The sequence below is a fragment of the Heteronotia binoei genome, chromosome 15 (genome assembly GCF_032191835.1).
Source record: "Heteronotia binoei isolate CCM8104 ecotype False Entrance Well chromosome 15, APGP_CSIRO_Hbin_v1, whole genome shotgun sequence".
NCBI lineage: Eukaryota > Metazoa > Chordata > Lepidosauria > Squamata > Gekkonidae > Heteronotia > Heteronotia binoei.
This window is the reverse complement of record NC_083237.1, coordinates 18960977-18972184: the sequence shown is the minus strand read 5'-3', so window position 1 is coordinate 18972184 and position 11208 is coordinate 18960977. Positions and strand designations below refer to the sequence as shown.

The 11208-nt window shown below is 44.8% G+C and overlaps 1 long non-coding RNA gene and 2 other non-coding genes across 3 annotated transcripts; all 3 read left to right on the top strand.

Moving 5' to 3' along the window:
* The first annotated feature begins 1985 nt into the window (after positions 1-1985).
* LOC132583865 (uncharacterized) lies at positions 1986-7069 on the top strand. Its single transcript, XR_009556224.1, has 5 exons — positions 1986-2091; positions 3350-3508; positions 4096-4246; positions 5355-5497; positions 6892-7069. It is a non-coding gene; the product is annotated as an uncharacterized LOC132583865 (long non-coding RNA).
* On the top strand, positions 4351-4428 carry LOC132584919 (small nucleolar RNA SNORD126). Its single transcript, XR_009556294.1, has one exon. It is a non-coding gene; the product is annotated as a small nucleolar RNA SNORD126 (small nucleolar RNA).
* Positions 6054-6204, top strand: LOC132584915 (small nucleolar RNA SNORA79). Its single transcript, XR_009556290.1, has one exon. It is a non-coding gene; the product is annotated as a small nucleolar RNA SNORA79 (small nucleolar RNA).
* Positions 7070-11208: the final 4139 nt, after the last annotated feature.

The following is an 11208-nucleotide window of genomic DNA, read 5'->3' as shown; positions in this document are numbered from 1 at the left end:
AGCTTAGAGGGAACACTGGTTGTGGGTGATTCGAATGGGAAAACAGCTTATGTCATTCTTCTTGTCCCTGTTTTATCCTCAAAACAATGTTGTGAGGTAATTAGCCCGAGAATGTCAGGTCCCTCAGTGTGCTTCCATGGCAGAATGGTGATTCAAACAAGGGTCTCCCTAATCCTACCCTCTTAACCACTAAATCACACTTTTTGTGGGGTGTCTGCTGTTGAACAGTAGCAAGCAGCTGGACGTGGGTGAGGCATGCAGATTGCATGGTAGCATGGTAATGCAGGTTGCATTAAGATTTTGCTGAACTATTATTGCAGCCTCAAATTGTACTAAAAACAGCTATTGTAGTTCCTAGTTCACGGGGAACCTGGAAGCAAAGAGAAGGAAAAATGTAGAGTTTATAGTTGGTTAAGTTAAGCTTAGCTGTTACGTTCTGTTTTATTTCTGACCTATTTCTGTTTTATTTCTGACCTATTTAAAATTGCTGCCCTTTGGGGCCCAAAGTGATTTACAAAATACAAAACCCCGACTTAAATAAGCAAATGACAAAACGGTACCCACATATTGTGGCCTCGCCCATTAGGGTTACCAGTTCTGGGTTGGGAAATTCATGGAATTTTGGGAGGTGGAGACCGGGAGGGCAGGGTAGGGTTTGGGGAAGCAGGACCTCACCTCAGTGGAGAACAAGGCCACCCTCCATGGCAGCCATTTTATCCAGGGGAACTGATCTCTGTAGTCTGGAGATCAGCTGTAATGACAGGAGATCGCCAGGCCCCACCTGGAGATTGACAACCCCATCCCACACTCATGAGTGTGTCTCAATGGAACCTCCCAGACTGGTTTGCAGTGTGAACCACTTGGCCTTACCACTCGACAAACTTAAGTGCCAGGCCTACTTGGGCAAGGATAACTGCGGTGTGGCTTAAAGTCATCTGATTTTGAAATCCACCACCCGGTCCGGTTTCTTACATGTTGAAATCCCCTCCCCATTGGGTTGCCTGGTCTGTGCTGGAAAACACCTGGTGACTTTGGGGGTGGATCTGAGAGAGAGTGGGGTTTGGACAGGGGAGGGGCCTCAGTAAGGTACAACGCCACGTCCACCTTCCAAAGCAGCCATTTTCTCCCGGGGAGCTGATCTCTGTCAGCTGGAGATCTGTTGTAAAAGCAAGAGGTCTCCAGGCCCCACCTGGAGGCTGGCAACCTAACCACCCTGTGTTCACAGTATTGACAATAATTAACCTTGAGAAAGATATGGATGGGTAGCGGTGTTGGGTCTAGAGCAGCAGAACTAAGTTTGAGGTCAGTGGCACCTTTAAGACCAACAAAATTTCATTCCGAGTATAAGCACATTTGTGTGCACACGAAAGGGAGGGACGATGGTTCAATGATAGAGCATTTGCTTGGTTAGCAGAAGGTCGCAGGTTCAATCCCTGCCATCTCCAACTATAAAAGGGTCCAGGCAAATAGGTGTGGAAAACCTCAGCATGAGACCCTGGAGAGCAGCTGCCAGTCTGAGTAGACAACATTGACTTGGATGGACCAAGGATCTGATTCAGTATAAGGCAGTTTCATGTGTTCAAGGGTATACCTAGAATAAAATTTTGTTCGTCTCAAAGGTGCCATTTGGACTCGATCTTTGTTCTTAATCTTGAGACATTAGGAAATGCGGGGGGGGGGGGTGGTGTCTGAGTGCTGGTGGGGGATGGCCCGTGGATTAAGAATTAGCACTGTCTGCGCTTCCAGCGAGGTACGACATGCATCTTCCCTAGACACAAATGTTCCCGCATCACACATTACTTAGTATTCAGATACGTGGGTAGTTTGGCCAGAAAACTGCAACTCATGCGAACGACCTGCAAAGCATTTTCACCATATGGGACACATTCGGATGCATCCTTCTACCCGTCCCCCACCGCAAGCTCACGTGACAAACAAAAAAAAAAGGTGATTGGCGTGTCTTCTCTGCCAATAGCAAGACAGCGTGGCAGTATTTCCTGCTCCGCCCATCCTTTTCCGCTTTGTCTCCTAAGCGGCCTTGGTGTGCATAGCTTCTCTCGGGCCTGCAAACGGATCTGCTGCTAATCCCAGGTTAGTTTTGTCATCCGCCCCTCTTTTTCTTTTGGGGTGATCTGTAATCGCAGTAGGGGTTGTTCGGCTGGAATATTTGGGTGTGGCAGCCCCTGGACCCAAGGTGTGTGATGGCACGTGGGGTCGCTTTTCCAGGTCAGGCCTTGGCACGTGTTTTGCTCGCCGCATCTGCCCTGATGCGCCATTCATTGCTCGTTGCAGCGCTGAAGGCGAATCTCTGCACGTGCGACGCCCCTTTATGCAAGCCCCGCGTGCGCCCCGGGTTTTCTTTGGACCACTGAACATACCTGGAGCCGGGAGAGGCTTTGTGGCCACTTTGTTTTATTTTGAAGCGGCACTAGGCGGAAATCGGACGGATTGTCGCGAGCTTTAACATAGTGATGCTCGAATAAAGCAAGAGTCAAGTTGCACCGTGGCGCAGAGTGTTAAAGTTGTAGTACTGTAGTCCTAAGCTCTGCTCGCGACCTGAGTTGGATCCCCGGCGGAAGCTGGGTTTTCAGGTAGCCGGCTCCAGGTTGAATCAGCCTTCTGTCCTTCCGAGGTCGGTAAAAATGAGCCCCCAGCTTACTGGGGGGGGGGACACTGTAGGTGACTGGGGAAGGCAATGGCAAACCACCCTGTAAAAAAGTCTGCCGTGAAAGCAACGTCACCCCAGAGTCAGAAACGGCTGGTGCTTGCACAGGGGACCTTTCATTTCCTTTCCCAAATTGCACCTTTAAGACTAACGAAGTTTTATTCAGAATGTAAGCTTTCGTGTGCTAGAAGCACACGAAAGCTTACATTCTGAATAAAACTTCGTTAGTCTTAAAGGAGCAACTTGACTCTTGCTTTGTTCTACTGCTTCACACCAACACTGCTACCCATCTGGATCTATAGTGATGCTAGGTTAGCTTTCCTCTTGGGGAGGAAGATGGAAGAGATAGAAAAGAGCAGTTTGCTAATCAAAGTGCTGGAAAGATGGTGATGTACTGCTGCTTCAATCGAGGCCATTTTAATCCCTGAGATTTAAATAAGGTGTTTTTGTCCACGTAATTTCTGTGCAAGTGCAACCTTAGAAACACTTGAACTTTAAGTGAATATCTTGAGAATCTCAAGGGCTGTTTGGGCTCCATATGTGAAAAAAAAACACCTTTAACTGTGCATGTAGCATAATATTCAGTAGCCTTTGCACTGCGTTTCCTTCAAGATTTGATTCTAATGTGTGAAGGTGCCTTGTGTGTTCTGGTAACCTGTTATGTTTACGTCTCTTATTTTCCAGGTTGGGAAAAAAAAATGGAGAGGTTCTGTTTGAGACCTCTGTATCAAAGCCCTGCTGTAGTTGGTGGAAAGCACTGGTCTGGTGTAAACGTTGAATGTCCCCTATGCATTGATGTAAGGCTCAATGTAGACAAAGTTCTACAGGCTCGTTTCTATAAAGGTAATAGCAGTTGTAACTTCTGTGTGTTGCCTGCCCCAGAGAACTCTGATCTGGGGTGCGGAAGACCTAATGTGAATAAAAAATATAAACATAGTAATGTAGTAGTAATCTAAGAAGCCCGATTGAGATGATCAATTAATTTGCTTCAAAACACATCATGTTTTTGAACTTGCATTGAAACTAGCTGTATTGTCTGGTGAGAAATTTTTTTGAGTCCAGTGGTGCCATTTAAGACCCAACAAAGTATCATTCAAGATGCAAACTTTCAGGTGCATGCACATTGCTTGAAGAAGAATGTGCATACATAAAAACTTAAACCCAGAAGAAAACTTGGTTGGTCTTAAACGTGCCACAGGCCTCAAACTTTGTTCTGTTTCTTCAGACCGACATGGCTACCCACTTAAAATCTGTCTGTGGTTAGCAAGTCCGGAATATTGCATAGATTGTGGCTTAACATTTGGCATTCTTGTTAGTTAGATGAAACACAGATGTTGCAATGGAAGAAGCATCAGTACGACTGTTTTGATTTGTTGGCTCAGTCTGCCTGCTTTTAGAATGGTGGTAATAATAGATGCTTTCATTCACAGGTTTGAAGGGAAATGAACGAGAGACCTTGATTCCATAGAATTCTGAAGTGACTGACACCGTCACATGACGGGCTGAGCGAATCCACAAAAGGCCAAGGATTTCAGAACTTGTAGTGGGACTTCGGTGCCCTCGGTGGTCAGTAGGAGAAAGGTATGATCTCTTCTCTTGAACCGATGAGTTCCTGTACCTTAGTTGGTTTGATTTTGATTTCCCATTCCTTCGGGGATTAGCCGGAAGTGGAGAATATTTTGAAGAGTCTGCTGTGATGAGCTGCACATTCTGTCCGTGTTTCACCTGATTAACCCTGATTATGTGAATGCACTGAGCAGATTCTTAGGCACAGCAGATGCATCCACAAATGTAAAAATTAGCAAATGGAGGTGGCTGCACATTTACGTAAAGAATGTTCCTCCCTTTTCTGTGTTATATATATATATATAAACATTTTTTGCCACTGTGTGACACAGAGTGTTGGACTGGATGGGCCATTGGCCTGATCTAACATGGCTTCTCTTATGTTCTTATGTGTTGGGAATTGCATAGTATTGTGTAGCCTGTTTCTTTTATTTTGGCTCACAAATACAATGTAAACTGGGTCCCTTGAAAAATGAGTTGGAGTGTTCCTGGAATTCCAATACTGTTCTCCATCAGCTTTCCCACCAGAACAAAGTTTGAGGTCAGTGGCGCACTCAAGACCAACAAAGTTTTATTGGAAGTACAAGGTTTCATGTGCAAGCAGCCTCCATCAGATACATTGAAATGGAAGTTGGCAGTCCCTACATTTAAGTAGAGGGTGAGCAGCAAATTAGCACACAGCAGAATGAAGGTATTTAACAGATGCAAGGAATGAATATCCTTTATTATGTTTTCTCCTGGAATTAAATCCTAAGAAATGGTAACATATAAACTAAACTTGTTATTCATGTTTGGTCCTTGCATCTGTTAAACACCTTAATTATATTGCATGCTAATTTGCTGCTCACCTACCTATATGTAGGTCTGCTGCTCACCCTCTATCTATACGTGTGGTCACATCTGATGAAATGTGCATGCGCATGAAAGCTTATATCTCGAATAAAACTTAGTTGGTCTTAAAAGTGCCACTGGACTCAAAGCTTGTTTCGCTGCGGGTCACCAACAGCTATGTGAGGGCTTCAAAGGAAGGAACCCCCTCCCTCCCCACTGTTATGTATGTAGTCAGCTAAAAGCCATCATTTGAAGATCAGTCGCTAACCTATACTGTTCTTGGTTTTCATAGGTGTGGCGAGTCTGCAAATATGAGAAAGCCGCCGTAGCCTTTTTTCCATCCTGATGTAGAAAAGCTGCATAAGAAATGGAAACTGATCTCTCTCTGCTCCCCTAGTGACTTTTCATCTAGCACACTCCTTCCTTTGGACTGAGGTAGGTAAAATTGAAAGGCTGTTTAGAGAAGAGGGTACAAATTTAGTTTGCCTGCTGAGCTTCTAGCCCTGAAGGGCAGCAGAAATCATAGCCAAAGATGGAGTGGTTCTAAATGTTGCTGCTGTGTTGGCTGTAAACCAAGGGCTCCCAATCTTGTTCAAGCTCAGCATTTTTGGGCAGGCGCCACCACCATGGAAGACCATAGGTGGAGGGGACAAATCACAGTGCCTGCCACTGAAATGGAGCCATCCCAAAATCTCTACCAGTGGGGCAGGATCAGTCCTTTGCTTTGGTTTTTGTTACGGTCCAGCCACAGAGTCCCACAGTTCTTGTTAGTGGATAAATTAAGGGCATCTGGCTGGGACAGAAGACGGTAGTCTTCTCACCAGTCAGCCGATAAGGTGCAGCCTGAAGATCCCTGGTTTTTAAAGTTCCGTTTCAATCTCAAGGCACTGTATTGAGAACCCTGTTCTATACAAAAAAAGTAAAACTGTGGAAAGAAGCTTGAGTGTTTGTGTGGTGGTGGAATGATAAGTGGGTTGTACATAAAAGTTCCCGATGACCGTTCCTCTCACTGTCACAAGACTTGGGCAGTGGGTTTTTGTGTCATCGTATATTAATGATGGCCTTTCTTCACTCAGGAGAGCCTAGGGATGGGTTTGGGCCATCCCATGGTTCTGCACTGAATTTTGCGGGGTCACACATGCTGAAACAAAGGCACCTGAGGTTTAAACACAGTCTGAGGTGTTGGCTGAGGTATCTTCTCATCACATGGTGTTACAACCCGTGAGGAAGGCTTTTCTCTTGTTAATTTCTACCACTTGGCCAGTAAAACGTCATTCAGGCTGGAGATCTGGGACCCCACCTTATCACCCACACCCTCCTGTTACTACACTGGGTTATCTGTTAATTTAGGTGTGTGAGATAACGTGAAAAATACCATATTTTATGTTTTATAACTGTTTATATTGTAAGCTGTCTTGAGTGCATTTAGGTAGAAATGCAGTTAACAAATGTTTTAAGTAAATTGATTCTATCCTGACAAACACCTGCAAGATTCCTTAAAGTTTGCCTTGAGGGAACAGCATCTGAACCTTGCCAATAAATAAAAATATACTGCAGTCCCTTGTCAACATCCTGCCTAGTAAGAAAACCTCCTATTCTCCCTCCAAATCCCAACAGTTCTGTTGATTGGTTGTTGACCATTAAAGTCCCCTCAGGTTTTTCCCCCTCTTTCACTCCATGCAGCCTGTTTGGATCTGATTGGTCCATGCTGATGGGAGGGGAGGGCTCTTTTCCTGTCCACAGGCATGGGTTTGGAAATGCATATATTCTTTCATGAAAGAATTGTTCTGTGCTCATCTCTAACTTTGCCAAATTTTTCCCCCCAATAGGGTGTTCAAGCTGGACTTCAAGATGCAAATGGCATCCTATTACTAGTGGGAAGAAAGCCTTTATAGAAGACACAGGAATTCTGTCATAACATTTGAAAATGAAGACAGTGGATTCTGAAAATCCCCCTTAATTTTTGAATGGCCAGCTAAAATAAATAAAATCATTGCCTGAATAGAATTGCAGCTTAATACTTGTTTTATTTAGCAGAGTATTTATTGGAATGAAGTTGAGCATGCATTTAAAATCTGAGTTTTTTGCCCTGACCTGGATAGCCCAAGCAGGCCCCATCTTGGCAGATCTTGGAAGCTAAGCAGGGTCACCTGGTAAGCACTTGGATGGGAGACCTCCTTGGAATACCAGCAGTCGGGAGGATGGGCAGGCTTTATCCAACCATCTCTATGAATATTCTCCAGGCCCCTGGTTTAGGTCAGTCACCAGAGGTTGCCATAACTTTTAGGTGCGATTACTCACACACACACATACACAAAATATAAAACAACCCTGAGTTTCCTAGTTTGCATTTCCTGTGATTCTGCCCCCAAATTAATACCAATCTAGCCTGGCCTTGCTGAGATGGAAATACAGTGTCATTAAGGCACATAACTAAGACTGATTTTAACTGGAAGCGCGCTGCCTTTTACCTATGTATTGTGAAGATAGAATACCTTTGAAGTTGCTTTCATCCCTGAAATCAATTGGTGTTTAGGTTCTGGATTGTGATTTGCATTTTGTTTTCCTTCTGTTGTAACCAGAGTTCTCCTAAACATGGGGAACCCAGACTTTGTGGAAATTCTTCCATACGAATGCTTACTCAAATAGATTTTAATCGTGATCTCACAAAGTGAGATTGTATTTCAGACTGATTTTTTCTGCCTCACTGTTTCTGCAAACTGGTTGTATTCAGAAGTGAGGATAAATCTGATTTAACTGTAGGTGGTACTAGAATAAGATGTAATTATTAGTGGCATTTGCATGCTTGTTCCTCCCCCCTGGATCCATAAAACCTTCAATGTGGCTACTTGGTCAAACAGCATTTTATTTCCTTTTCATCCCCATCCTCCCACAAAGCAGGTTTTAAAACATCAGTTTGATCCCAGTTTAAAATATGCTTGTGCAGAAGTAGGAAATGCCAGTTTGCCCAAGTACCTGCATGCATGCTACATATCTTCCAGTCTTGTTGCTGAAAGCATGGTTGTGGCCAGAGACAGTATTTGGAACTGCTGTCTTTCATTGTGCTTGAGTGTAGAAACAGTCTAGCATATTCCTAAATGACGATGCTTAAAATTCCAAAATGTTGAGCTAGAAATGACTCATTGCTTCTGACTGTCATGATGTCTCAGGTTGTTTGGTTAGCCTTGACTTGGAGGAGCTCCAGATGTTTGGGTGTTGCAAAACATTTTGTCACCATTGTGGTCATCTGCCACGTGTATTCCTGCACACAGACTCTGAAAGATAGTCAATGTCACTCATTCTTAAAAGACCAGGCTTAAGGAAGACCATAAAAAGTAAGGTATTAAGCAAAGGTACTTGAGCCAGCAGTGACTATAGCTTACGGCCATGCTTAGTCGACATTTGCAGAAGGGGACCACTTTCACGGAGGTTTTTGTCAGCGCAAGGTTTTTTTTAATGACAAACATATTTGTATCATTGACAACCTAGAGAAAAAGTATTCTGACTCTTAATACAGACTTAACATGATGTCCACCTCCATGCCACAAGAAACAACTGCCTGTTTCCACGCATTAAGCCATAAAAGGACAACATTTTCCTTCAGATTGTGGCTACTTTTTGTGAAGGGTGCTGAAGAGAAAATGAAGACAGCTGTTGTGACTGTTGGCAGCTAGGTTGCACTCTACTTGGTGTGGGGACTAATAAGTATATGCGAGGCAGAGACATGGGTATCAGTTTCTTGGAAGAGAAAGGTGATGTCTTTCAAAGTTGAGACATCGCAGGTTGACTTCTCTGGATCTAGTAGCTCTTGGGGGTGGATCTCTCTTAATCTCCAGCTCCAAGCAGAGATACTGAATTGTGAACTTGAACACTGGAGGGGTGGGGGGGGTTGCATTAAGATTCACTTGGTGCCACAGGGAGGGCAGTATTTATTCAGCGGTGTGGGGAGGTGGGTTTGGACAAAAAACATTCCCCTTTGTCCTGCTACACTGAAATTTTTCCTTGGTGTTACCACAGGAGTGTAAATGCATTCTTTTTCCATGGGGCAGCCAAGTATTTTTAATTCAAATGCTCTATATGCAGCTGCTGTGCATTGATTTGGCTGGTGCAGCTGTTTTACAATCTAGAGCAGCGATCCCCAACCTTTTTGGCACCAGGGACCAGTTTTATGGAAGACAATTTTTCCACAGACCCCGGGGTGGGTGTGGGGGCAATGGTTTTGGGATTATACAATTGTGTATTTATTTCTATTAGTTTTGGTGTGGTAGTTAAGTGTGTGGACTCTTTATCTAGGAGAACCGGGTTTGATTCTCCACTCCTCTACTTGCAGCTGCTGGAATGGCCTTGGGTCAGCCATAGCTCTCGCAGAGTTGTCCTTGAAAGGTCAGCTTCTGGGGAGATCTCAGCCCCACCTACCTCACAGGGTGTCTGTTGTGGGTTTGATTCCCCGCTCCTCTACTTGCAGCTGCTGGAATGGCCTTGGGTCAGCCATAGCTCTCGCAGAGTTGTCCTTGAAAGGTCAGCTTCTGGGGAGATCTCAGCCCCACCTACCTCACAGGGTGTCTGTTGTGGGTTTGATTCCCTGCTCCTCTACTTGCAGCTTCTGGAATGGCCTTGGGTCAGCCGTAGTTCTTGCAGAGCTGTCCTTGAAAGGGCAGCTTCTGTGAGAGCTCTCTCAGCCCCATCCGCCTCATAGGGTGTCTGTTGTGGGGGAGGTGTCAAGTCTGCTATGGGTTACCCAATATCTGTATTAAGTTTGGTTCTGAAGTGAAGGAGTCTGGGTACTTTACAGTGTACACCGGGGGCTGCTAGCTCACTTTCCTGCCCCCTCTCTAGAAAGGCCTTTGTTGTGTAACCTGCTTTGAAATGCTAACCTGTGAACAAGATAGTGGCGCCTTCCCAGCCTTGTTCTCTGTGGGGAGTATGGGGTGTCAAGACTTCGGTCGGGGAACGAAAGAAGTAGCATCCTAGTGTGAAGATGTGTTGCATAGATTGCCCCCCGTAGGAATCCTTTAGATTCATACTTTAAATACTGGATTAGTGCATATGTGTTTCAGTCCTTCAATCTCTGCCATGGTCTACAGTTCTGATTACAATAAACTTGTTACTTTATCAAGAGACTCGTTATTGAATTCAGCCGACTTGACAGGAGGAAGGTAAAGGAGATTGTGAGCCTCTCCGAGACGCTGAAATTCGAAGTGGAGGGCAGGACATAAATCCAGTGTTGTCTTATTACTACTACGTGGTAATATATAATGAAATAATTCTACAACTTACGGCCCAGTTTCTAACAGGCCACGGACCAGGGGTTGAGGACTCCTGGTCTAGAGTGTTAAGCTGTCTAATGTAAACTGGTTTATGCATTGGCTACCAGCCTGCACACATCCAATTCAAGTCCTTGGTTTTGGCCTGGTTCCCTCTTACTTGAAGAAGCCTCTCTTCCCATATGCAGGACCTTTAGATCAGACAGGCGTTTAGATTGTCTCAACAAAGTTGGCTTTCCTTTCCTTTCCTTAAAGGAGGTGGGAGCTGCGACTGCCACAGAAAAGACTTTCTGTGGAGATCCCTTATTTAAGAGGCTATCAGTTGAAGTGAGGCCTTCTGTCACCCAGTTTTAAGAGGCTATGTATTCAGGCAGACTTTCCCCCGGCTTGGTTTTAATGGCACTTGTGTTAGTTTGCTTGCTTTGTAACAAGCTGCTGCTGAACAGTAAAGAAATGGAGTATAGAAATGAAACACTCTAGCCCAGGGGTGGCCAAAAATGCTTAATTTAAGAGCCACATAGAATATATATCAGATGTTTGAGAACCGCAAGACATTAGTTTGAGAACCACTAGAGAAGGAAAATAGATTTTTGGGAGAGGGAGAGGTGGAAAGAAAGCAACGTTAAGTTTAAATGCATTCTCCAGGCTGCTGTCTTGCAGGGCAGTGGGGGCTTTCACACAATGTTTGTGAAAGAGCCACATGTGGCTCCGGAGCCACAGTTTGGCCACCCCTTGCTCTAGCCCTTTCTATTGTGGAGTTAGCAGTTTTTGTCACAGAGCAGGAGAAAGAGGGGAAAGGAAAAAAGGAAAGGTCCCCTGTGCAAGCACCAGTCTTTTCCAACTCTGGGGTGATGTTGCTTTCACAATGTTTTCACGGCAGAC